This window comes from Marmota flaviventris, chromosome 12 (assembly GCF_047511675.1).
Source record: "Marmota flaviventris isolate mMarFla1 chromosome 12, mMarFla1.hap1, whole genome shotgun sequence".
Taxonomy (NCBI): Eukaryota; Metazoa; Chordata; class Mammalia; order Rodentia; family Sciuridae; genus Marmota; species Marmota flaviventris.
The window spans coordinates 17,829,015-17,853,983 of NC_092509.1; the positions used below are offsets into that span (position 1 = coordinate 17,829,015).

At 44.5% G+C, this 24,969-nt stretch overlaps 1 protein-coding gene and 1 long non-coding RNA gene across 7 annotated transcripts in view; one reads left to right on the forward strand and one right to left on the reverse strand.

Annotated features, from left to right (window-relative positions):
- The window catches only part of Adarb2 (adenosine deaminase RNA specific B2 (inactive)), a 476,030-nt gene that overhangs the window by 290,655 nt on the left and 160,406 nt on the right, over positions 1 to 24,969 (reverse strand). The gene's annotated exons all lie outside the window — the stretch shown is intronic.
- Positions 3,013 to 16,127, forward strand: LOC139707906 (uncharacterized). 3 transcript variants are annotated; one of them, XR_011709306.1, is made up of 5 exons: positions 3,013 to 3,211; positions 9,927 to 11,097; positions 14,051 to 14,148; positions 14,479 to 14,637; positions 14,878 to 16,127. It is a non-coding gene; the product is annotated as an uncharacterized lncRNA (long non-coding RNA). The 3 variants fall into 3 exon arrangements; XR_011709304.1 differs by lacking the exon at positions 3,013 to 3,211 and having other exon boundaries at positions 9,352 to 11,097; XR_011709305.1 differs by lacking the exon at positions 3,013 to 3,211 and having other exon boundaries at positions 9,352 to 11,061.

The following is a 24,969-nucleotide window of genomic DNA, read 5'->3' on the forward strand; positions in this document are numbered from 1 at the left end:
CAGCTCCCACTGGACCTTCAGGGCCAAACCCTGTGTTCTACACAGGGAGCACATTGCTAATAATCACCAAATGTCTGGATAAGTGAATGAGTGAATAGGCTTTTTCTTCCTGAGAGCACAGGGTTCATCTTACAAATCTACCCTTTTATGAAAAAAACTCATTTAGCATGCTGCTGTCCGGCACACAACCTCTTCCTCCTAAGCACCTTTTGGTAAAAGGTGCAACCAATATCCCAAAGATGTAAGGACTTCTGGGCCTCTAGCGTTTACAGTTTTCAGATCCTGCTAGAAACTATTCTAGATCTAGATCTAGATCCTACTTCTAGCTCAAAGTGGACTACAGATCTACAATATTCCACACTGACCACAACTCCGCCAAGTACTTCATTCACTAAGATGATCACTTTACGCTGGGTGTTGTTGCAATGGTACCTTAAAAATCAATTTTCTTTCTAAAAGAATATACACAGCCTATATTCCATATCTGATTTTCAATACCTCTTAAAGTCCCTCTCAGTATTTTATGTATTTTCTGTGTGTTTCTTTAAAAAAAAACAATCACATCGTGTCTTAAGCGCAACGAATAATTTTAGGCCTGTAATTTGTAACAGGGCAAAAAATCCTTGGGCACTGTCCCCAGAGAGTTAATTATTAATGCTCCCACCACCTTCTCTCTGCAGGCATTTTCTTATTCATCAATGTTTCTTTTCCTGAAGACAAATCGTTCTTTGAATGCTTTGTTGATGCTATTTTTTTTCCTTCCACAATCCTACATCTATCTATAATTCCCTATACTGTGTTTTTTTTTCTTTGAAGAAACCAGCAAAACCAATATCAAGAGTAGTCCTTTACCATTATCATCGTAACTCATAAGGACTTGGTCTTCTCACATTATTTCCTGTTCTGATCTTGGGTGATCAATGGCTTTCTATTTATGATGGAGAAAGAGACCATAGTGTCCACTCCATGACAGGTCCCTCTGTTTGATCTCTTTCCTGTGAACTGTCAGTAGCCCTGTCCCTGGGCAGTGTCCGTTTAGGGATGAACTAAGGAAATATCCCTGAATCTAGAGCCATTTTTTCTATTATGCATAATCCTTCATAGAAAAGGAAGGATGGGCATCCTGTGCATTTTGCTGATAGCAAAATGGGTGCCAAGATGAATGAATAAGTTACTCCAGAAACAGAGAGAGCTAGAACATACTTCTTTGAGAGAGTTGGCTTTATCCAACAGGCCGACTAAATACTAATGGGAGGCACCAACAAAACAATGTTTGCTTTGTTATCTAATTTAATGTTTGATTCTGCAGCATCAACTATAAAGTGAGGACTTTCTCCCACTTACCAGATGTCAATCAGGGGTACTGACTAGAATAATTAGAGTGCATGTTCATAATGTCCCCTTTCTCCTTGAGGATTCTGATTCCAGGGTTGGGTGGGACTTGTCATTAGCAGTTTGGGAAGTGTCCTTAGGTGAGTTTGGACAGGGCCTCTGGAGTGTCCTCATTCCTTCAGTCTCAGGCAGGCCAGGTTCCTGGTGGGGAGGTGGGATACCTGACTTGATTCTTACATAGCTCTCTATGTACACACAGGAAGATGCCTCCTTACATACTTTCTAACCATTATGAGCAGTTAAAGCTATCACTTGGCAATGCATTAGCAGTTTATCTTACACTAACTCTATAAGCACAAGCCACAGATGAATGTTAGAACCCTCACTACGATAATGAGCTGAAAAACACGGGTGTGTGTGTGTAGCATGAGTCCCAGCCCCTCTGCACAGCGGGATCTTGTTACATGCTATTGACTCAGAAGAAAGCAAATTACCTCTTGGAATTTTCTCTGCATATTCTATAAATTCCATTCCAACTAAACAAAGCGATGCAGTTCTGAAAATCAGCCTAAAGAAATACCGTTCAAAAGCTAAATTGGGGCCTTCTGAAGAGATTGTCTAGACTATTTCTCCTCCATCCCAATTTATTCATTCAAGGGACATGCTTTTGGACAGGTCAGTGAGCTCACTGGTTTATATCTTAGATGAGTAGTCACTTTTCTAATGAGTTTGCATCTGACCATTGGACCATGAGCCAAGTCTCCTGGGAAGAGCTGAGATGGGGTCTGCCCATCTGTTGATCATAGGTGAATCCTTGGTTAAGCCAAATAACTCTCAGCTGTCACAGGGTTAAGAAAGGGCAGAGTCATTCTCAGTTCACAAAGCCTGAAGATGACCCTTGTTGCTGCAGGCAGAGGGTATTGGAGCAAGGCCAGGGACAGCAGAAAGTTACTGGCTGGCCAAAGAGTGCAAACACGCAAGATCAGGTGGCAATTTTTCCTAATCAGAAATCTGATCATGGCACCTGCACAGTTGTCCTGTGAGTGGTTTTCTGTGAAATCAATCACCCATGTGACACCTGTTCCTTGACTCTAAATGTTCTACAAATACTTATGCACCTCATCAACTTGCAATTTTTGTTCACATTTTAAAGAAATGGGACACAAGGCCCAGAGAAGTTGCCCAGTCATATCTTGGAGGCCTGATTCATGTCTGCATGGGTCTCTGAGTCCTATCTACACACTCGGTGTCTCCATCAGGGATCAGAATTTAATAATGTGATATCTGCTGGTTGGTTTCCTCTGAGAAATAGAAGACATTATATGTTGGCCATTATTTCCAAGCAATATGGTGCCTCTGATGGTCTGTCTACAAAACAAAATATGGAACAGGAACAGGCTAAGGGTTTTCTGAGATGTGGAGAAGACATGAATGAAAGAACCCAGGAAGCCTGAGATGGTGTAATTCTGCCAAACAAACAGACAGACCAGATCTCTATCTGATGTTAAAACTAAGTTGGCTGAATGGATATCACAGGGAGGCTCCAGCTCTAGCAGAAAAACACAAGCCTATCTAAATATGTGTGTTGCTGTCCTCAGGGGACCTCCCTCTGCCTTTTATTGACTCTTGCCCCAGAGCAAGCCAGACCTGAGAGCGGCTTTTGCTTTTTCGACAGAGCAGGAGAGGCAATCAAACAACAAATCACTCCGACCTCAGTGGGTGTGCTTGTGAGGGCTCCAGGCTGTTCCAAGAGCCGGGGAGGAGTTGGGGTATTGAAGGCTGCTTGTGTCAGGGATGGAACCACTGGAAGTCCAATACAGGATAACAGTCCTCATCTCACAGCAGGGCTGGGGAGCTCTCCTGAGAGGTGTTTTGCAGGGTGAGTACAGCTCTCTGTTCTCCAGCTGCTACCCCGCTGGGCACTGGTGGGTGGCATGTCTGCGTGAAGAGACCCTTTGGGATTTCGAGAGGGGTGCTGCCTGCAGGTCACGAGGTGGGAAACAACTTTGCCTGTGTTTCTTTGAAACCCTGCTTTTAACTTCTTTCCTCAAGTCACTGCTCTCTCTGTAAGTAAAATATGTCCAGATTCTAACACTGCTCATGGAGACCTTGCAAGGACATTCTGCTCATCTTCCTTGGGTACCTTTCTCTGTGGTCACCTTTCCTGGATCCTTCCTGCTCCCACCTACTATTGCTCCAGGATTTCTGGTGTTGGGTGCAGACTTCCTTGTGGATGCTGAATGTGCATCCCAGCAGGGGGACCACACACAGGAAATTGCTCCCAGCAGGGTGCAATCTGTGCTGCTCTCACTCCCTGAGTGTGGGAAAAAAAGCTCAGAGACCAGACGGGGAACATCCTCAGCCCACTCTCCATGGCTGCTCCCAAGGAGGCTGTCATGGCCCCTCTCTCGTGGATTGTGGAGGGGTTCATTCCAGCCTGTCTTCAAGGAAGCTTGTCACACATGGACTCAAGGGACATAAGGAGGGTGTGAGAACTCCAACCTCACAGGCGACAGGTAGCTGATGGAGTGGGCCCTGTGATCCCTGAGCTCCAGTTCCCAACTGTCAAATGCGGATGAACATCCACCATGGTCATCTTGGTAGAAGGGCTGGAAGTCCTGACCTCCTCAGCAAGTGGTGGGCTTAAGTATTCAGCTAAGGACTTTAATGCAAAACACTGAACGAGGTCAGCTGCTGGCTCACTTCTTTACAGTGTATTTAATGAGAGTTAATAGCAAGGGCACGAGGGCAGAGCTGGCCAGTCAGTGCAGGTCACAGGCTAAATGGTGAAATCAGGAGGCCCTGGCTGGGGCCTTGGGCTTGGTGAGCCATGGCAAATATCCTCCAGCTTCAGTGTACTGTTTTCTGAAGGCCACATGAATTAGATGGAATTACTATCCCAGCAGGGTATGAGGGGTCGTGTCTAAAAAGGTCTTCAAGTTGTTGAGAAATGTCATCTCATAGAAATTATCCACACCTCATTGGGCAGTGACCCCAGCATATCTTCCTATCAGCCACATGCTGGGCACCCCAGCCAGGGCCCCAGACAAAGTCATGGGCTTTTTATATCCCCAAACACCAGCAGTAATGATGGAAAACCGGCACATTTCTTTAGGAAGATGTGGCTGGCTGGTTAAGGGCTTGAGGCCTACCCTCCAGCTGGTCAATAAGGCCTTTATTTTGGTGGGCTAGGGTAGAGTGTGGAGAAGCACCCAGCCAGAAAGTTCAAGCGTGGACAGAGAGCGGAGGGTTTCCAGGGAGCATAAATCTTGATAATAAGACACATGGCAACACCTCAGGCTTTCCCCAAGAGACCCACAGAAACCCACAGGCATCCAGGCACTACCTGTAATGAGATCTCACGTAAATGGAGGGGAGAAATCACATTCCATTCCATAACCCAGGGGAGGTGTAGGGCAGGGTCCTGGCATTCAACCTTCGCTGAAGCCATGCTCATTAAGTTTTCCTCTTTGCCCCGGAGAGCAGCGAGACCCAATCACTATTACCTGAGTCAACATTGTCTTTTAATCACAGATGTGGAGGCTGTGACCCAGGCATGATGTGACTCCTACCAGGAGTGCATGGCCACTTGGGGAGCACTTTAGGGATGCTTAGGGCCTCAAGGCCATTTTAATTCCTGACTTTTATGCCTCAGCATAGGTATAAGCATCGGTTGCTGCCTTGGCCACAAATATGCTGCCCTAAATGCCAAGTGGGATGGATTCACAGTGCTCAAGCAGGATATTTCTGAAACTGTGTTCCACAGTTACAGGCTTAAAAAAAATAGCTCTGGAAAGATCTGCCACATGTTTCCTCTCCTCTTTGGAGATAACAGCAGCATATTAAGCACCCAAATAAGTTCTGTGGTGAAGGAAAACTTCTTTCACTTCCTTCCTCATCTTTTTGGACCATCGTGGCTCTAGTGGAGCCAGTCAATGTCTAGCCTGTGGCTACTGCATTTTGAGAAACATTTTTTAATTCAATCATAGGTGAGTATTTTTAAGACATTTTTCAGATTACTAAAACCACAAGGTATAGTTGTAATTATTTCCTGGATATCCAGGATGAAAATATTGGGTTTTGATGACATAAGGGGGAGGGAGGGAGGGAGGGGAAGGGGGGAGAGAGAGAGAGAGAGAGAGAGAGAGAGAGAGAGAGAGAGAGAGAGAGGTTGATTTGGTTTCTCAAAGGACACACGCTAGGTGTAAAAGAGTACAGAACAATTTCTTCCATTGGAAGTTAAAGGCCAGAGCAGCTTGGAAGGCCTTTGGCATTTCTGTATTCACATTCCCAATGTCTCCTCCTGTCTGAGTCAGATGAAGACCCAGGAGGGATAATTTTGATCAGGATGAGTTGGAAGCACGCTGGAGTTCTGGGGAGTGGAGGTGTGTGTGGAGGCCTCCCAGCTTAGTGTGACTTACTTCCTCATTTTCTGCACCTTGGATCACACACAGACACAGGCCGGCACCAGGTCACCTGCCTTATTGGGTTCACAAGTCTGGAACCTCTAGATATGCTTAAGATGTGTTCCCTGGTCTGGTCAAGGGTGTTGAAGATCTTTTTCCTTTGGTCTTTTTCTTCCTTTAGCATTTTTTGGTATTTACTGTTAGCCTCTGCACAGGGCCTAGCTTCACCTCATAAAGGTGAGCGGATGCCTCAGAAAAGGGAGAACACAGGTTATAATACATTCAGCTCCACAGAGTCTCAGGGAGAGAAAACTCTTGGAAGAAATAGGGGTGGTGGCTACAAGAGACAGAAACCAGAGCAGTAGGGGCCAACAGCTGCTCCATATAACAGAGTCAGTGGGGGACTCAGGGCTCCCGGGGCTGGTCCCAGGAGGGTCATTTGTAAGAAACCAGTGCTTAGTCCCCTTTTCCTCAGCTTACTCAGGCAAAGCCCTGTGCTAGACATGGTGAGAGGCACCGAGACAACACATAGGCCTGTCTTCAAGGAGTTAATTATGGAGCCTGAGCATTTATTTTGGTAGATCTTTTCAGGTATGGCACTTTAGCTTACTAACATCACTGAAAGATGATTTACAGACTGCAATGTTCTTTTCTGACCTGTTGGGTCAAACATGTCCTCATAAGCTACCTCTACTCTTTCCAAGTGACGAGTTGGGACCCAGCATCACACTCAGTGTCTTCATAAACCTCGGCTGTGAGGGTCAGTTTGGAGGGATGGAGAGGCAGTGAGTGAGAGAAGCACTTGGCATCGACACATCTATTCTAGTGGGAAATGTAGTCAGATGGTGGCAATACAGTGCAATGTGTGCTTTGACAGAAGCTCTGAGAGGTCTGTGGACCCCATGCCCTAGAAGCATAGAGCAAGGACCCACCCTGCCTGTAACATTGACCCACAGGAGGGAGATCCCCCCTCAGAAGTCTTTACTCCTGATCAAGCACAGCAGGGTATCTGCTCAAGGACAGGGAGACAGGGGATCCAGGGAGGAGACACAATCAAGGCCCCAGAGGGTTTTCATGAGCAGAGACATGGTGCTTAATGAGAACCACGGCATAAGCTGTATTTCAACAGATTATGCGTATCAAGTGGAAAGTGGCATGTAATGGATTTGAAGAGCTAAGTGTGGGTCAGATTGTTGGTGGAACAGAGCTCTTGAAGAGGACTTTATACAGGAAATTAACCACTTAGTTAGGCTTCCATGGTTCTTCTTTGAAAGGATATTAGGAGATACCAGCCCTCACTAACTCACACCCTCTGGTTCAGGAAGCTAGGCATTTGGTGGTGCATAAGATACAACATTTAAAGAGTGTTGAGGCCAGGACCTAACTCAAGTCTTCCCATCAAAGTCCACACTCTTAGTGAATCGGCTTATTCTATCAAATGGATCAGTGATAGGTACGTAGAGTTCAATGGGTTTGTATAACTAGAAAATTGTACAAATGGGTCCCGTGTTCAAGGAAATGGCCAGTCTTGGACCTGGGAGACCAGGGAGATATGAGAAAATTAATGGAGTAAAATCCCAGGAGAGATGAGAAATGGGAAATAAAGCCTTAACAGGAGGAGAGGGAAGGCTTTGGGTCGGTAATAGAGGTCTTGGTTTGAAGAGATGGAGGAGAGGCTGGACGGAGGTTTTCAAGCAGTGTGGTGAGAGGTGGGAATGGCCAAGTGTCGCCGTGAGCCTGTGACTGCTGACAGTGCTCACACCCGCTGGCCTTGACAGCATCTTAGGACCTGGCTCCTGTTCTTGGCCCCCATTCACAGAGTCGGGTGTGTGAGGAGGAGGCTGCGTAGGATCTGGCCTGCACAGGAAGAGCACGCTTCTGTTCCTCCCACCATCCTTCCCTTTCTGTCTTCCTGCCAACTAGCTGCTTCATAGGGGCTGCTATGGATCCTAAGCCCTTTTCCCAAAGACTGCTCATATTCACTGCTGGTCCTCCCCAGGGCTTGTTCTTCACTACTCCTGCCTCGCCCAGCGTATTGTTTTAAAACTGCTGTATGGAGCCAGCAGTGTATAGACACAGGCAAGAAATTCCAATAAATAAAATACACAACTCGAGCGTTTTTGAGTTTACAGTCCAAATGGGGAGTAAAGACAGAGATGTGAATCCTAGAACTTCAACAGCAGCAGAGGCCAGTAGTGGAGATCAGGACAGCTATCTTGAGCTGGTGCTGCATGTAGCATACAGTGAACAGGGAAGCTGTGACATGCTGCCTGGGTCCTTCCATGGAGGGTGGACTTGGAGAGTAGAAGAGATGGCTGAGATGATTTCAACAGAGGCAAGTCCAAAGAACACGTCATCCTCCCCTCTCGCTGTTATTAGCTTTAGGGAGTGAGCAGATGCTAGGCTGGGGTCGGGGTGACTACTAAACTACAGGGAAGAAAGGACATCAGGTGACTTCCAGGCCTTTGTCCCCCAAATCCAGCTGAAGTCTCGTGCCCTGGTGATTTCAACTGGCAATATGACATCCTAGGAGAGATTTTTTCAAAAGAGAAACATTTGAAGGAAAGACTCACTTGTTATCTAAAGGACTCAGTTAGTTATCTAAAAGATATATGTCTTTAACCATGGGGAGTTCCCTGGGACTTCCCACAGGCAGAAGATCCTAGGGAAACACCATAATCTGGCTCACTGAGAGAAGCAGAAACGTGAAAACTGACTCCACCTTCCATGTTCAGGGTCACATGGGGGAATTTCCACCCCAGATCAAAACCACTGAAGGGGGAACTCTCAGAGGGTCTAACTGATAATGACACTAGATATAAGTGCACTATTTCACGTCATGCTACAAAATCACTATAACGGTATGCCTTTCTGCATAAGCATTTTGGGGACACCAAGGCAGCAGAGAGTGACACAGATGGATGACCATACCAGGGCTGTGAGGCAAGAAGGGACATGCTTTTCTGTTGGGCACTTTCTATAGCCAATCAAGGAAGTCCAAATACTTTGGAATGTCTTGCAGTGATGAATTCTAAATATCTCACACCAAATAAGCACCTATTAGAACCCTATTTTGTCCTTCTTTTTCCTTCCTTCTATAGAGCAGTATTGAAAGTCATTGGTGTCTGGAATGTTGGGAGAAAGTATTGGAAGTCCTAATACATGTCTCATATTTTTTTTTATCCTGCAGTGTGTACAGGTTATTGTGTAAGTCATATAGAAGTATTATAAATAGTACACATATATAAGATAAATACATAGATAAGAAAAATATAAAATGCTTGCTCAAAAAAAGTGTTTTCTAGTAGGAATGTGTGATCATATGTTTGGAAAAGTGGGCAAAATTAATCTATGCATTTAGAAGTCAGGCTGGTCAAAATCCTTGAGGCTGAGGACTTGGAGAAAGCACGGGATGGGGGGCCTCTGGGGGCTGGAAAAGTTCTATTTCTGGATCAGGTGTTTTATAAACTCGTGTGTTCAATTTGTGGGAATTTAACTGTGCGGGATATAAAATACATGCGGGAGGCAGGGGGAGGAGGACATATAGTTATATATGTCCTCCTCCCCCTGCCTCCCGCATGTATTTTATAATTCAACACAAAGTTTTTGGAGGCAGCTGGTCATAGAAGAACACTTATTGGTTATCAGTCAATCTGACTGAGTTTACTTTCTCCTGGTAATCTTTGAGCTGAGAATTCCAGGGTCCTTGCAGATGCTAGAGAATACAAGGCTTGCCATTAAGTTCCCAGAATCCTGTGAGTTGCTTGCCTTCTAAAGGGTTGAGTGCAGTGTCCCCTGCTGTGGGGAGTGTCAGTGTTGGCTTAGAACCACCTGGAAGATATTCTGCTCTTCTGGAAACAGGCATATTTTCATTTGGCTCTGCAGTGCCAAGGTTTGCCAGGACACAGGGCTGAGACACTGCCACAGGCCAGCTGCTGGAATTAACCATGCCCATGGCTTGCAGGAAGACTCAGAGCACCCTGGGTTCCAATGCAGGAAAGTTGGGGCCATCCCAGGCTTTTCAGACTACTTGCAATCCAGATGTTCTGTGAAGTCTTAAAACTATTACAGTTTTTTTTTTCTATTTTTACAATGGGTTTTCCTCTGCATTACAAATTTTTACTGGTTTGGGGGAAGGATGGCATATGATTTTTTTTCTGTTTTTAATAATTTATTCTCTTTTGGAAGATGGCAGGAGCTACTTCTTGCAAGTCTATTCTTTCTGTGTCCATCGGACAGCACAGTCACAGTGAGTATGGTGCAAGGATCATTCACATGGTTGGGGTCAGGTTAAGAGTTCACAGCCATTCAGAACCAAGATGAATTGCTGGTATGGGGCAGATCCAAACAGCAGCTCATTAGAGTTTCTAGAAATAGCCAGTTTAAGTCATTTCACTGTTGTTACATTCCTTGATGTTTCTCAAATGAAACCATCTCTCCTAGGGTAGAGGGACCCTGCCTGAGTTTGTAGAAGTGATGGTGCTCATTACAGTTCTTGAGTTTCACTTTTGATCTCACTTTTGGGTGCTCCTACTAACATCTGTTTCTGGGAACTACAATCCATGCACGTAGCTCCTTACAGACAGGGAAGGACCAGGACAGAGCTTGGAGAGAGAGGTGTCAAGAACTGGAAAGCTGCATGAGTGAGTGGATGTGTAACAAACGGGAGCTATTTTTCCATCAACCAGCGGCGATGAGTTCAGCAGGCTCCTGATGAAGCATGATGCCCGTCTCATCTCCTCCTCCAGTCTGCCCTGGGTAGGGTGCTCATAGAACCGTGAGTTCTGCCAGGACTCCGCTATTCATATCGTTCCTGGGCAACACAACGCCAGCTCTTCTCTTCCCCAACAGAGTAAATGGGAAACATGGAAGAGGATCCCTCCCAGATGCCAAGGGACTCTTTATCCAGGAATCAGTCTGAGGTTGAAACGCAATGAACATTTGGCAATAGCCAGATAGCTAAGTTCTTGGTAAACACAATATACCGAAGTGATATTGTGCTCTGTTTCCTCAGATTAAATATATCTCGTCTTTAGATTTATACTGGCACTTTATGGCTTCTGCAAATGACTGCCTCAGCGCAGCAAAGTAATTCCACCCTGTCATATTTGTCTTTGGAAATTGTAACAAATTATGGTGATTTATAACATCAAACTCAACTCTTCCATTTTTCCCCAGATAGCAGTGTCGCTGATGGTGAGATTCTCGGCCATCCATTTATTGTGGGTGGAAGGTGACAGCGAAGCATGTTTCATCTGCTGCCAGGACACTTGCTTCCCTTTGAGGGGACCCTGTCAACATAACTCAAGCTGTCCTAAGACAGGTCCGCGCTTCTGCTTACCTCTGGCCTCCTAATGAGGTGTGACTTCCCTGGGCCGGGTGAATCTCCTTGTCCCTGACCCCCAGCCCCTACCAGTCAATAGAAGTTAAATGCTGGTCTGCAGTGGTGCAGGGACAGGGTGAGTTTCAGATGTGGGTAAGCACAGGTCTCCTCCTGCCCAGTTGTGTTTCATTTATTTCAATGGGTGGTAGAGTCACGTTTCTTTCATGGTTTTCTGGACAGCTCAGAATCTGGTCTCTCAAGAGGGAAGAAAATGAGAGGATAGGAAGGGCAGCAGAATACAACATACACTAGTATGGCACTATGTAAAAACGTGGATGTGTAACCGATGTGATTCTGCAATCTGTATACGGGGTAAAAATGGGAGTTCATAACCCACTTGAATCAAATGTACGAAATATGATATGTCAAGAGCTTTGTAATGTTTTGAACAACTAATAATTTAAAAAAGAGGGAATAAAATGTAGAGACCATGGTCCAACAACCAGGCCCAGGAAACTTTGGGGAAATGGCCTGAGAGTGCAGGTTGCTTGAGGGACTGGTTTCAGCCTCTTTGCTAATGACTGAATATGTCCCACCAATTTATATGCAGACTCTGTGACCCCAATGGGCTGGTGATGTTAGGAGGTGGGACCTGTGGGAGGGGATTAGGTTTAGATGATACCATGAGGTTGGGCTCCCTGACAAGAAGAGAGAGCCCAGAGTTCCCTCCTTCTCTATCATGAGAAGATAGGTGAGAAGGTACCATTCGCTAGCTTAGAAGAGGGGCCTCATGAGGAACTCAACTGCTGTACAGGCACTGCCATCTTGGACCTCTAGCTGCCAAACTTGAGAAAACAGATCTCTATTATTTAAGCCACGGAATCTGTGGTATTCTGGAGTTCTGGCCTCCCCCGTAGGGTCTTTCTGCAAGGCTTGGAGCTGCCCTTCTCTTCACCATTTAGGGTCAGGAGATACTGTCATTCAGAAGAACCTACTGGAAATTTCTGCTATTAACATCTTCCCATCGTCCTCAGAAAGCAGCATCCGATATAGAGGGCAGAGAAGACACTCTTTTGGATGACCCATCACTATGAATCTATCTATGTATTTATTTCATAAATAACTAAAATCATGAAAACAAGGACTCTAAATGTCTGGGTATAAAACTTCATTTCTTAAATCATCCCAAGCAAAATTAGAAAACTTGAAATTTCTCTTACAAAAAAAAAAAAGGAAATAAATTATGTACTCCTTCTTTCCTTTTCACTGTCTTTGGAACTTGATGGGCAGCAGGCATATTTTCATAGGGCAGGTACAAAGTATTAGAACAGAGAGGGAAAGTGACCTTGCCAGATCCACACAGCCTTAATAGCAGCCCTGGGACATGCGTCTTTGGAGTCTATTATTGTTTGGATGTGAGGTGTCCCCCAAAAGCTCACATGTGAGACAATGCAAGAAGATTTTGCATTAACCTAATCAGTGAAATGACCACCCCCTGATGGGATTAACTGAGTGGTAACTGGAGGCAGGTGGGGTGTGGCTGGAGGAAGTGGTTCATTGGAGGCGGGGCCATGGGGTATATATATTGTATCTGGAGAGTGGACTCTCTTTCTCTCTCCTTTCTGATGGCCATGTGAGCTGGTTCCCTCTGGTACATACTCTGCCATGGTATTCTGCCTCACCTCCAGCCCCAAGGAACAGAGTCTGCTGTGAGCAGACACCTCCAGCCCCAAGGAACAGAGTCTGAAACTGTGAGCCCCTGAATAAACCTTTTCTCTTCTACAATTGTGCTAGTTGGGTTCTTTAGTCACAGCCATGAAAAGCTGACTAAAACAGAGTTTAAGGCCAGAGTTTCCATTATGAGATTATAGCAAAGATTCCTTTATATAAGGATGGCTCAATATGGAAACTTGAGTGGCAATAATATGGGCTCAAAGTCTGTCTTCATGATACTGGGATCTTGACAGATTATTTAAAATTTCTTGAACTCTTTTAAAATTTTTTTCTTTTTCTTTTTGTCCATATGTGCAACAGTGTCTGTTACTCATTTTATGTGTTTTAAGGAAAAACCTGATAATGAGAATAAAGGAGAATTGTCTTTTCGTGACGAATCTTGCACCTGCTCAGTGCCTGATAATGAGCTGCTAGTGTTATTTCTATGTCTTGATCCGGCCTGATGTAAACACTTCAGCCACTACAGTGTGCCTTGATCCCAGGGACTAGAGGTAGCAGACATTACACTTGCTAGCGTTCAAGAGTAGTGACTCTAAGACTGCACTAACGAGGCCAGTCTCACTCTTTTGGAACAGGAAGGATAAAGAATGAGCTGGACCTTAGAGAGGCTCACCTTTTCTGGAATCCTGAAATTAATCTACCTGGTAGAGCTGGTTCTTGCCATCACTGCACAAAGGGATTTAAAGCAACATACTATTGTTTGACAATTTTGCTTCTATTTACAGGGGCTGGATCCAACTTATATTTTATGTGATAAGTGGGAAGTGTCAAAATGAGCCACATAGAAAGTGGTGACAAAAGAAATCATTTCAATAAAATTACATAATGTACAACAAACCATTGAAACAGCCACATTAAGTATGGTTTGCAAGCAACATGACATTATACAGTTTTTGACACTCTGCACAGAGGTATTGGGTCTGAAGTGAGTACGTTTAAAAAGCAATTTGCAGAATTTTGGATCTTTTAGTGGTTGAAAGCAGTGATAATTTTTTTTGGTAGCTGACAGGTGAACAAAAACCAATAATTGAATAGTACCATTTTACCCAGAAGGCAAGCTGATAATTAGAGGTGTAATAGACAGTTTGGATTTTATCTGAGTGGTGGCAGTTCTGATTTTTTTTTTTTTTTAGGCTAGGAAGCAAATCAAGTCTTCTGTTTTCAAGACCAAAAAAACGAAAAACAAAAAAACAAAAACAGGATTTTATTTTCAGTTGCTCATTCCTGGCTGATACATATTTTCTTGTCCCTCAAGGAAAGTCCACAGGTTCTACAAGGAGAAGGGTACATCTGCTCCACGACCCGGGAATGAGGAATTGTTCAGTAGCCAGCATGGTCAGAAATAAGATGGAGGTAAGACAGCTTGCACCACCCCGAGCACTCTGGGCAGCCTCATGAAATATCCCATGGGGACAGGAGTCTCTCCTGTGCCGTTGGGAGCAGAAATTCCCCACTCAGGCACAATGTGGGCCCTGTAGTTACAGTTGTCTGCACAAGCAGATTGTCATGCAAGCCTTGTTTTCCAAATTGTAATAGGGTGACTGGGCTGTTCAGGCCCTGCTGAGAGTGGTAACAAAGTGGGACCTTCACCAACCTTGAGTTGCTGAAGCAGGTGGGATTCCATCTTGGAAAATATCTGGGGTGCGTTTCCCTCTCCCTATTCTCTGTGTTCCTATGTTGTAGGATGTTGACATGCATGGCCAGAAAAATGAATCGGAAATGAAACCATGAAAGACTGAACCTCAGCGTCCTGCTGAATCTTCTTCAGTCCCCCTGAAGGGGGCTGAGCATTCGGGACCTTCACATTTCTGAAGGATGACTCCTGTGAAGGATGTCCTCCAGGTAGGTTTGCAGAGCCTTTGCAATCAATATGCTGAGGACACATTTCAAAATAGCTTCCTACTCCCTTTAATAGCATCCACTGACAAAAAAGCCTGTTATTTAGTATTCCATTTTTGATAGCTCATTGTATCTAAAAAGAGATCAATTAAAGCTCTCACAAACCTCTCAAACTTAATTGAAGGACAATTTAGACATCACAGTGCACACAGATTTATTCTGTCCATTGTTGCATTTATTCAGCCTTCAGAATGATTCACGTCTCCCACAAACCCTCTGCAGATGAAGAGATTTCACACTGGACCAGAAACGTTAACATCAGAAGAAAGAGACATTGTCACCAACTTCATTCTTCAATGGATGAAGGGAGCTTTTGAAATGAAAAATACATCCGAAAAATTATGTGGTGGAAATATTTGTGCCTATATTCTTCTGAATAACCAGGGACTTGTATTCATTATTCGTTCTTTGTAAAGGGGCAGCCCAGGGCTCACTTATTAGTACCAGCAGCAGAGAACTATTACATTTATAGCCTCTCCACTAATGTGAGATAGCTGTGGCCAGAAATCTCAAGTTCATCCCATTTCAGTCAATTTTGTCTGAATTTTAAGAACTTACCTCTAGCAAGAGGGGGCTAAGGATTTCTAATGGCCCATGTGATGTCTTCTGAAAGCAAGATTTGCAATGAAAAAAGAACACGTAGTTAGACTCCTGGAACTGAGTGTACAGCGATGATGGTTGCCAACTGTGTTTTTCTGGCTGTCAAGTAGGACTGTCCTGGAATCACACTGTCCCAGCTGAGTGGTCATGAGATTCCCATCCCACTGATGTGTAACTATCAAGATTGATGGGAAGGGTATGAGAAGGTTCACAGGGTTAACCTAGCCTGGGGGTGCCGTGTAGATTGTGCTGGGAGGATCTGGAGCTGCAGAGATTCTGGGGCCACCAGCCAGTAAGTGACCACTGCCCTTTCTTGGTGGTCCCAGCCCCGTGGCCAGCAGCATAAGCTCACTGCACTTGTGGTGTGGGACTTTGGTTGGTGCCCCACCATGTGCAGACTCGGCAGCTGAATTTCCATTCCTTTGCTCAGGGTGGGCCCAGATTCCTCAGAAGCAGCAACTAGAGAGCTGTGGCCTTTCACATGACCCACAGACCACAAGCGGCACAGACCAGCCACTCACTGATATTTGGTGTTGCTCCTTCTGGGCTGCAGTGGACCTTGCCTGAGAGCAGCCAGGGCAGGAAAGGGTGGAGGTCTGTAGGGTGGTGGGGAGGGAGGACTGTGTTGGTGACAGGTGCAGCCAGGCATGCCAGGGGATAATGCCAGGGTGTAGGATAGAGAAGGGGGCAGGAGCGCATGTATGTGAATAGATCCCCACACAGAGGGAACATGAAAAGTCTGTTATGCATAAAATGTAAAATGCATGTAATTCATAAATTCATATATAAAGTCTGTATAATATGTAAGGTATATATAATATGTAAAATATATATCATATGTAAAGTGTTATCACAGGTAAGATGATTATAATATTAAATATATGTAATTTATAAACTCTATATAATAGTAGACTATTTGATATGTAATGTTTATAAAATACATACACTTATACAGTAATTAAAGTCCATGTGACTTGCAAAGTCAAGATACCATGTGTATTAGTTCACTTTGTATTACAACAATGAAATACCTAAGGCTGGGTAGCTTTATAAAAAAAAGATGTTTATTTAAGCTCCTAATTCTGGAGGTTCAAGGGTTTCCGTGTGGTGATGCCCTTTTTCCTGGAAGAGTCTTGAGGTACGCAGGGCGTCCCATGGCAAGCATGAGGGAGCCCATGGGTGTGTGTCTATTCTGATCTCTCCCCCTCTTTTATGAAGCCAGCCAAATCAAGGGAGTTCCATGTTTGTGAGGCAGAAAGATAGATCTCCCATAGGCAGCCAGGGTAAGGGCCTTGGAGAAGGAAAGGCGGGGAGGAGACAACAGGCCAACCTGAAAGGAGACATGGGGTCTGAGGACATCCTGTGACTTGCTGCTCCCTGTCCACTTTAACCACATGACTTCTTCTGAGTTAGAATACCCGATTCTGTTCCCCACAGCTTCAAGCACAGCAGTCTTCCTCAGTCACCCTGTCCCTGACCTGGCAACAGCTGACCACAAAGTAGACCCCTACCCGAAGTGCTTGCTCTCCCAGACAGACATGTTAAACCACAAGGTTGGACCCCTCCTTTTAATTATGCAGATGTGGGATTGAAATCGTGCACTTCTGATTGGCTTATTAAGCTCAGAGCTTGAAGAGCTTGATTGGTCCATGCTGGCACCAAATACCTATGCTGGGCCATCAGATACGCCTTTAAAAAGCCCTAGACAGCAGACCCCTGCTCGCATCCCTCTCTTGGGGTCCCTCCCCTCAGGGGCTCTGCTTTCTTTCTATTACTCTAATAAATCCTGTTATTTTGATCTCATCCTTGTGTTTGTGGATTTCCTTCCTCAAATTTGTGAGACAAAGAATCCAATAACCTAACTCCATGTCTTACCAGTGGCCTTATCTAAACCCAATCACTTCTCAGAGGCTTTAGTTCTAAATACCATACTGGATTAAGTTCCTAACTTGATACCTTATGAAGGGATTAAATTTCAACACATGTATCCTTAGGGAACACACTCAAACCATATCCAAACCATAGTCATATGTAAAGTCTAGATAATGCATGAAGTATGTATTCAAGGCATTCACACACAAATGTATATGAACTCACACACAGAGTGTATATATGAAGTGCATTATATACATGTATACTTTACAGCAAGGATTTGAGTGATCCCTAATAAGTTTGGGACACTCCATAAACCAATTTCTAATTATCTCCAACAAGGTAGTGGAAAAATTAGCCCTCATCTGTCCCACGGTCTCACAGGTATTTTCCCCTGAATTCATGTGCCTGTGTTATGAGGGTCCAATACATTTTGAAGAGCATGTTGGATGGTATGGCCATCACTCCATCCTTCATAAGAGTATTTATTATACTGCAGGAATACTCCAGAACCAAAGATGGTGGATATGGTTGACATTTATGTCTGTATTCTGGGCATCTATCTACGCTTTACTTCTTGCTTCGTTTCTATATTTTATAAGTTTAAAGATAATTCAAAATGACTAAAATCAATTTGATTTGGATATTTAGAAGATGTTTTCAACAATAAGCCCTAGATCCTTTGGTATTAAGCATAGAAAAACCCAATTAAGATCAAGTAGGACAGAGAGGATGGATATCCTTGTATGCAGAGACAGAATGAGTTAATGTGGGAAGCAAACCTGATAATCTTGTGTGAACTTTCTCTCCTTCAGACTGATTTTTCTTCCCCTTCTTCCCCCTTTCCTCAGGGAAAGGAGTCTCACCAGCCCTGGAAGTACTGTGGCCATGGCAGTCTGAGGAATGTCACCTTGTCATGGGAATGGGTGCAGTGGACATCAGGAAGGGACCATGGAAAGCTGATGCTGACCACACTCCACATCATTAAAAGCAACAAGAAAACCATTAATGTCACCAGAGGCAGAAGCACAGGACACCCCAGGAAAGTCAATGGCCTCACAGACAACTTGTCAGCCACCTGAAGCACTTGAGTGACCCAGGCTCTGCTGAGTAAAGATCTTCCCACTACAGCTATGTCTCAGCTGGAGCAAGGGCCAGTGCTCCATGCCCCAGACCATATTCCTATCTAGGTGGCTCCTTCATCTTCATGCTCCAGTCCAATCTTAGGCAGGGGCTGGTGTGGGGAAGTTCCCCTAGTTGGGAAGAAGGGGGTGATTCCCTTTTCACTTCTGCAATTACTACCCACAACTTGCATTTTGAAGGGACTGTCAGTCTATTTCTGTCCTGTTCTTTGGCAGAGGAGGTGAGGAACCACATTCAATACCCATGAGTGGTCTCTCAAGTGGCAACGCTTTGCTCCAAGTCCCTGTAGAAAACATAGCTTCTCCCTTCCCTCTGTGTCCTACATGTTTTCCTTCTCAGACAAAAGCATAATCCTTTAAAAGCATCTCTCTGCCCATTAAAGCCAAAGCTAAAATCTCTGTAGAAATGCTGCCTTGCAGCCAGAAAGGTAATGATTTAGGAGACCACAGCTGGGCTAAGGGTGAGAACAATGGTGGAGAGGTCGAAAGGGTCCAGAACCCATTACAGAGTTCCTGATAACCATTCCAACTAAAAGGGCCCTGACAGATTACTCACTACAAAGCTGGATAAGCCCTGGATATTCATCAGCATACTGCTGGGCAAGACAGAGAGCTGAGGTTCCAAGGAAGGAGGGACAGGGAGGTGCTAACACACTTGTGCTGGTTTTGGGGAGAGAGTGAACCATGGAATGAACATTGCATATCAAGAACAGATAAGATAATCTAAAGCAATTGCAGCTCAGGAGACAGTCAAAGAGTTAAGGATGACACTGGTCAAAAGCAGGACCTGGGGAAAAGGCCTGGGTTCCATAAAATCAAGATGTGCAGAAGTAGCATGTTCCATGGCAGGTGTTGGCCATCATGAGTGTTATAGGATATATACTGATCTAAAAATGATGGCAGAGACCTGGACAGCACAGACCTACCTAGGACTGACCAATAGGGCTGCAAGTCATGAGTCTAGCTGTGGTCACTGGCAGGCCATGTGATGGACCAATTTTTGGTATGTTTATCTCTTCCAAATGCTTTCCTTTCATTTCAAATGTTTTATTAAAATTCCTACACATGGAATTGACAGTAGGAGATAGGGGTTAGCAATACAGAAGCTGGAGCTAGACCTGCTTGGGATTGAATGCCAACAGGCTTCACCGCTTCCTTAGAAATCTTTCTCAGTTACTCAATCCTGGGGGCCTTGGTTTTCTTATTCATCAAATGAGGATAAAAGAAAGATTACCTTTAGAATATGGATATTAAATGTTTCCCAGAAAGCTCATGTGTTGGAAACGTGATACCCAATGTAGCTATGTTCAAAGGTGAGATGATAGAGGATGAGACCTGTAACCTCATCAGTGGATTAATCCATTTGATGAATTGGCAAATTGAATGGAATACTGGGTGGTAACAGTAAGCAAGTGGGCCATGGCTGTAGGAGGTGCGGCACTGGGATATGAGGTGTCCCCCAAAAGCTCATGTGTGAAATAGTGCAAGAATGTTGAGAACTGAAATCATTGGGTCATGAGAGCCTTAACCTAATCAATGCATGAATCCACTTAAGTGGATTAACTGGGTGGTAAATGTAGGCAGGTTGGGTATAGCTGGAAAAGGTAGGTCATTGGGGGCATGCCTTTGGAATTTAGATTTTATCTCTGGTGAGCAGAGCTCTCTCTGCTTCCTGGTTGCCATATCCTGAGCTTCTTTCTCTACCATGTCTTTCTACCACAATGGCCTTACCTCAGGGTCAGAGCTATGGAGTTGGCCATCTAAGGACCAAAACCTCTGAGACTGTTAGCCCCAAGTCAACTTCCCTCCTCTATGTTGTTCTTCCTAGGTCTTTTGGTCACAGTGATGAAAAAGCTAAATTGACTTTATCAGTAGAAAGATAAGCAAGTATCACTGTGTTGAGTGTGGGGTTGGAAGGCATGAAGTAATTAGTATTTCTTTTTCCTTGTATCTGATGGGCTTATTCCCAGTTTAAACACAGAGCAGACTTAGCAAAAACAAAGTTGGAGAACACACCCAGGCACCTCTTCCTCTTCCCACCTGGGGAGCACACAGTGTTGCTCAGCCAAGAAACAGTAGAGTGGAGGGAGGGTCCTGGGGGGCAGAGATCCTTTCTATTCTGTGAGCTTATTATAGCAGGTGTGTCTTTGATTCTGTTCTTTTGCTTTCAGTGTGTATCCACGGAATCTTGAGCTTTTCTTAATAATATGAGTTTATAATAGAGGAGATTCCCTCCCCACAAATAAAAAAAGTCCCATAATGTTTTTAAGAGTCTAGAAAAGACTTAAAGATAAGCACTTGTACATAAACAACCAAAAGATTCTACACACCCAGCAGAGCCAAAAAGATTTATCTCTCTTCAAGTGGGTCTGAAAATCTGGCCCCTTCTCCAGCACCCCACCCTTGCAGGCTTCACCAGAAACGCTTCTTAATGCAGGCTCAGCTGACGATGGAGCCCATTCTCTCTGTACTCAGCAAATGCATGACTTTATTTGATTTGTTTTCCTCTTCTTATTTCTGATCAAATTTTCAAGCACCTCTTTGTTGCTTTGTTCTCACTGAATTTCCTGGAAGTGCTAACCTGAAAGTACCATAGAAATGCCTTTCTTACTGTACCTTTGGCCTGAGAATGGTGAATAGCAGCTATTTTCTAAGAAAGCTCATTCTTTGAGACATTCAATGCAATGGTACTGATTTTGCTTGGCTCTAGAAACCTCCAAGGAACCATAGGTCTTTGAAAACCAAGAACGAGTCAAAACATTTTCCAGAATGACTTGATGAAAGTGTGCATACACTCTATTGTTGATTAAAACCTAGCAGCTCATGTGGTCCAAGACACCTTTCTTTACCTAAGATCTGAAGACAGGCACCCCCAGTATCCTGCAGGTAGGTCACAGTCACACAGGCTCACGTGGAACAGTCTTAATGGAATGTACTTGAAGCAATCCTGTGGCTTCAGAATTACATGGTTTGATTGTGGAATTTGCTTACAGGGTCTTTAGATTGAGGAGCACATTGGGCAGATACATTGACTATGCAGATAAGAAAGCCCACAGAGGGGTTATCCATTCTTCCAAATGGATGAAAGAGAACTGCTGGTTTACTTCTGGATGGTTTTGCACAGAACTCAGAGCAAAAAAGAGCAGATCATTAAAATTTACTGTATTTTTAAAATATAAGGATGAGTAGGAAAAGAGCTGTTATGGGCTGACTGTGCCCCTTCCCAATGTATTTGTTGAAGTTGGAATCCCCAGGACTTCACGATATGAGAGTTTGGAGATAGATAGGGTGGTTTACCGGTAGACCGGAGGCCATAGGGTGGGCTCCTGTCCACTCTGGCTGGTGTCCTTGCAAAAGGGGAGATTAGATACAGAAAGACAGAGGGTGACCATTTGAGGACACAGAGAGAAGATGACTGTCTACTAGGCAAGGAAAGCGACTGAGAAGAAACCAGTTCTGCTGACTTCTTGATGATCTCGATATTGAATTTCTGGCCCCCAAAACTGTGAGAATAAACTCCTATTGTTTACATCACCAGCTTGTGGTACTTAGTTATGATGACCCTAGGAATGGAACACAGGGTCCAACATAAGAATTCTCACCCCTGCTTTGAGAAAGAAGGTACTTGGCAGCTTAAGTCAGAGAAGTGGAACTTTTCTAACCCTTTCCAGGTCTAGGAAGCCTGCATAGCCACTGGGGGGCTCTGCGTTTGTCCTTCTGGGATGCCCTTTTCTCTGTTCCCACTAATTTATTTTGTTAGTTGATTTCTTTTTTTCTTTTGTGGTGCTGGGCATTGAACCCAGGGCCTTGTGCCTGCCAGGCAAGTGCTTTACCTCTGAGCCAGAACCCCAGCCCTCACTAGTTGACTTTTGAAAATAAAAGATGGAATATGTAGGAATCTAGATAGAATAATCTTCCCTTTATTGACCCAGTCAGCAGAATGGATGTTTCTGCTTCAAAGGAGCCTTCCCCTTTAGGACATATTAATGAAATCCATGTGGACATTGATGCTCTGTTTACCAAAGAACTTTGAGGGTGCTAAACATGAAAATCTTAGGCTTCACCTCCTGAGTCAAGATAGTTTCCGGTGCCAGATGCAGGGTATCTGCAAGTCAAAGTATACCTAGAACATTCATATGCAAAGTGAAAAGGGCAATATTCACCAAGATTTCCACTTCCTGCGGTCTCAGCCTCAGTAACCTGGGAGTTATGGGAAGCAAGTTGCATAGAATTTTAAAGCTATAGTTGGACCATGAAGAAGAACAAATGAATGATCGGATTTCACTCTTCCATTCATTTTTAAAGAGAAAGCACTTTGTTTAAGCCAACACCTTCTTTCTTTCTTAGTGTCAATGCTGTTTGGTCATGTTCTTTTGGTGAAATTCAAACAGCCATGTCTGTGTCAAATACATTTTCTCATTGGTAGTAGGCTTCAACAAGGCCAAGCACCCAAATATTCTTTTTTGAAAATCCAAAAGCCTAAAACGATTATTCATTACTTGTCAATAAAAGAATACTATGATGATGGTCAGAGTCAAGTCTACGTCAGCCAAGTAAAGGAGTGACTGTTCCTTCATCTCTATCCACCCCTCCTTATAGTGGACACCATGATGTGCCCACAGTCCTTATGCCAACCTGTGTCCCTGGCTGCTCTGGCATTTCTAGTAAGTCATGCCTTTAGGTCTACAACATCACCAAACATGGATCTTACAAACTTCTATTATTAGTAAAATCTATTCTTTTTTGCAATGAGATCTTACCTATTAATTCAGAAATAAAACAAGTAAAAGAAGAGAAAGAAGGGTCCCTTCAGGAAGTAACCTGTGGATACCCCAGCCTTGGGGATCCAGTCAGCACTTGCAAACCTTCCTCCCAGCCTCTCTCTCTCAGGGGCAGGATAGGCCTGGGAGGAGCAAAGACCTGGAGTGGGTTAAACCTGACAAGGGACCTGCAGATCTGGCAGCAGTGGACTTGTCTGGGAAATGAGGTATCAAATAGATGAATTTGGAAAAACTGGGGCTAAGCTATTTATTATTTAGTCACTCATTTGGCAAACATTTGTAAGGATTATTGAAGCAGAAATGACATAAATCTCAGAGTCTGTGCCAATTTGCTCTGGGGACGCTCAGGGACAGAGTGGGGAGAAGATTACAGCCCAGAACACAGAGTTCCCTGTTGGAGACACTGCTCTATTGACAGGGAAGCGTCCTGTTTTTGGAACCCACCACGAAGAGCAGATGACAAAATAGATGACCGGATGCTAGAGGGGCCACAAGTGACCAGCTCTCACACTGAAAGGGCTGAGGCACATGGTCTGGGGGGATGGTATGGCCTCTAGAGGGAGCCTGAGAGTGGAGGGCATGGGGGTGGTGGGTGCACACCCTTTTCTGACCATGGATAGAGTTTTTCTAAGGTGGCAGAAGACTTCTCATGGGATCCGGAGCTTCCTGCCTCATAACTGATCACAAAACACTCTTATCTATGCTAAGAAGTCACTGGCCAAAAGGATTGAAAGGCTGCTCTGGAATATGTTTCCCTAAAGGTGGCATTGCAGACAGTCCCTAGGGTGGCCCTCACAGCGGAGGGTGGTGGGCTAAGGCTGTGGGTTAAGAAACTTTCATGTTGAGACTGTGCTCTGAGGCTAGTTGTGCTACATGCCACACAGTTTCCAAGGCACACACAGACCCAGGTCCCCTTGCTGCACTGCCTGGGGGCGTGACAGAGACATGATCAGCAGATGTACTGCGGGTGCATCCACTTGGGTGAGTGAAGGGAGGTGGGAGGCAGAGTCGGGAGAGCTCAGGTTGGGTTGCATGCAGCCCTGCACACCGTGATGGCAGGACCAGGCTTGGTGTGCTGCCTGCAGATGTGGCCAGTACCGAGAAATGGGCTGCTGTTCTGCCTGGTGCTTGGTCAGGGAGGTACAATGTATCAGGGACACCTTTCTTCAGTAAAACAATGAACTGCCGAGAGGAGGAAGAATGAGAGGGAGAGAAAGGCTTTATACCCACTCTGAGGCCAGATAGCATCCTTTGAGTCAGACCTGGTTCAGCCAGATATTTTTCTCCAGGGGGAGTAGTATAGATGCATGTGATATAGGCAGATATTTTTATTGACCTACGTTTTCTATATTTGTTTTGGTTTTTGCTTCCCATGCAATGGAACCATTAATTAGTTCATTATTTAGTTGCTCATTCAGTAAACATTTTTAAAGATTTTTGAGGGAGAAACTGTACATAAACCTTAGGGTCTGTGCCAATTGCTCTGGGGACAATCAGGAACAGAGTGGGAAGAACAGTCCAGCCCACAGTAGAGAGTTCTCTGTTGGAGATGCTGCTCCGTTGACAGGAATGCATCCTGTCCTCACAGCCTGGTGAGACAGAGCTGTGTTGCACACATTATCTAAATGCTATCAGACACCAGGTGGCCAATAACATTGGGAAATTACTGCTTTAATCATTAATTACCAAATAAATGTCACTTTGCTGGTACAATATATGCAGTGATTTCTGTCATAAATTGACATCTGTAAGTCATAAATTGCTTAGTTTTAGCTGCTTTTAATTGCTAAAATTTCCCAAGCTACATGGTGCACTCATTTTGGATCCGGTTCAAACTTCTCTGGCACATGGGCACATTTCTGAGAACTGGCAACCGGCGA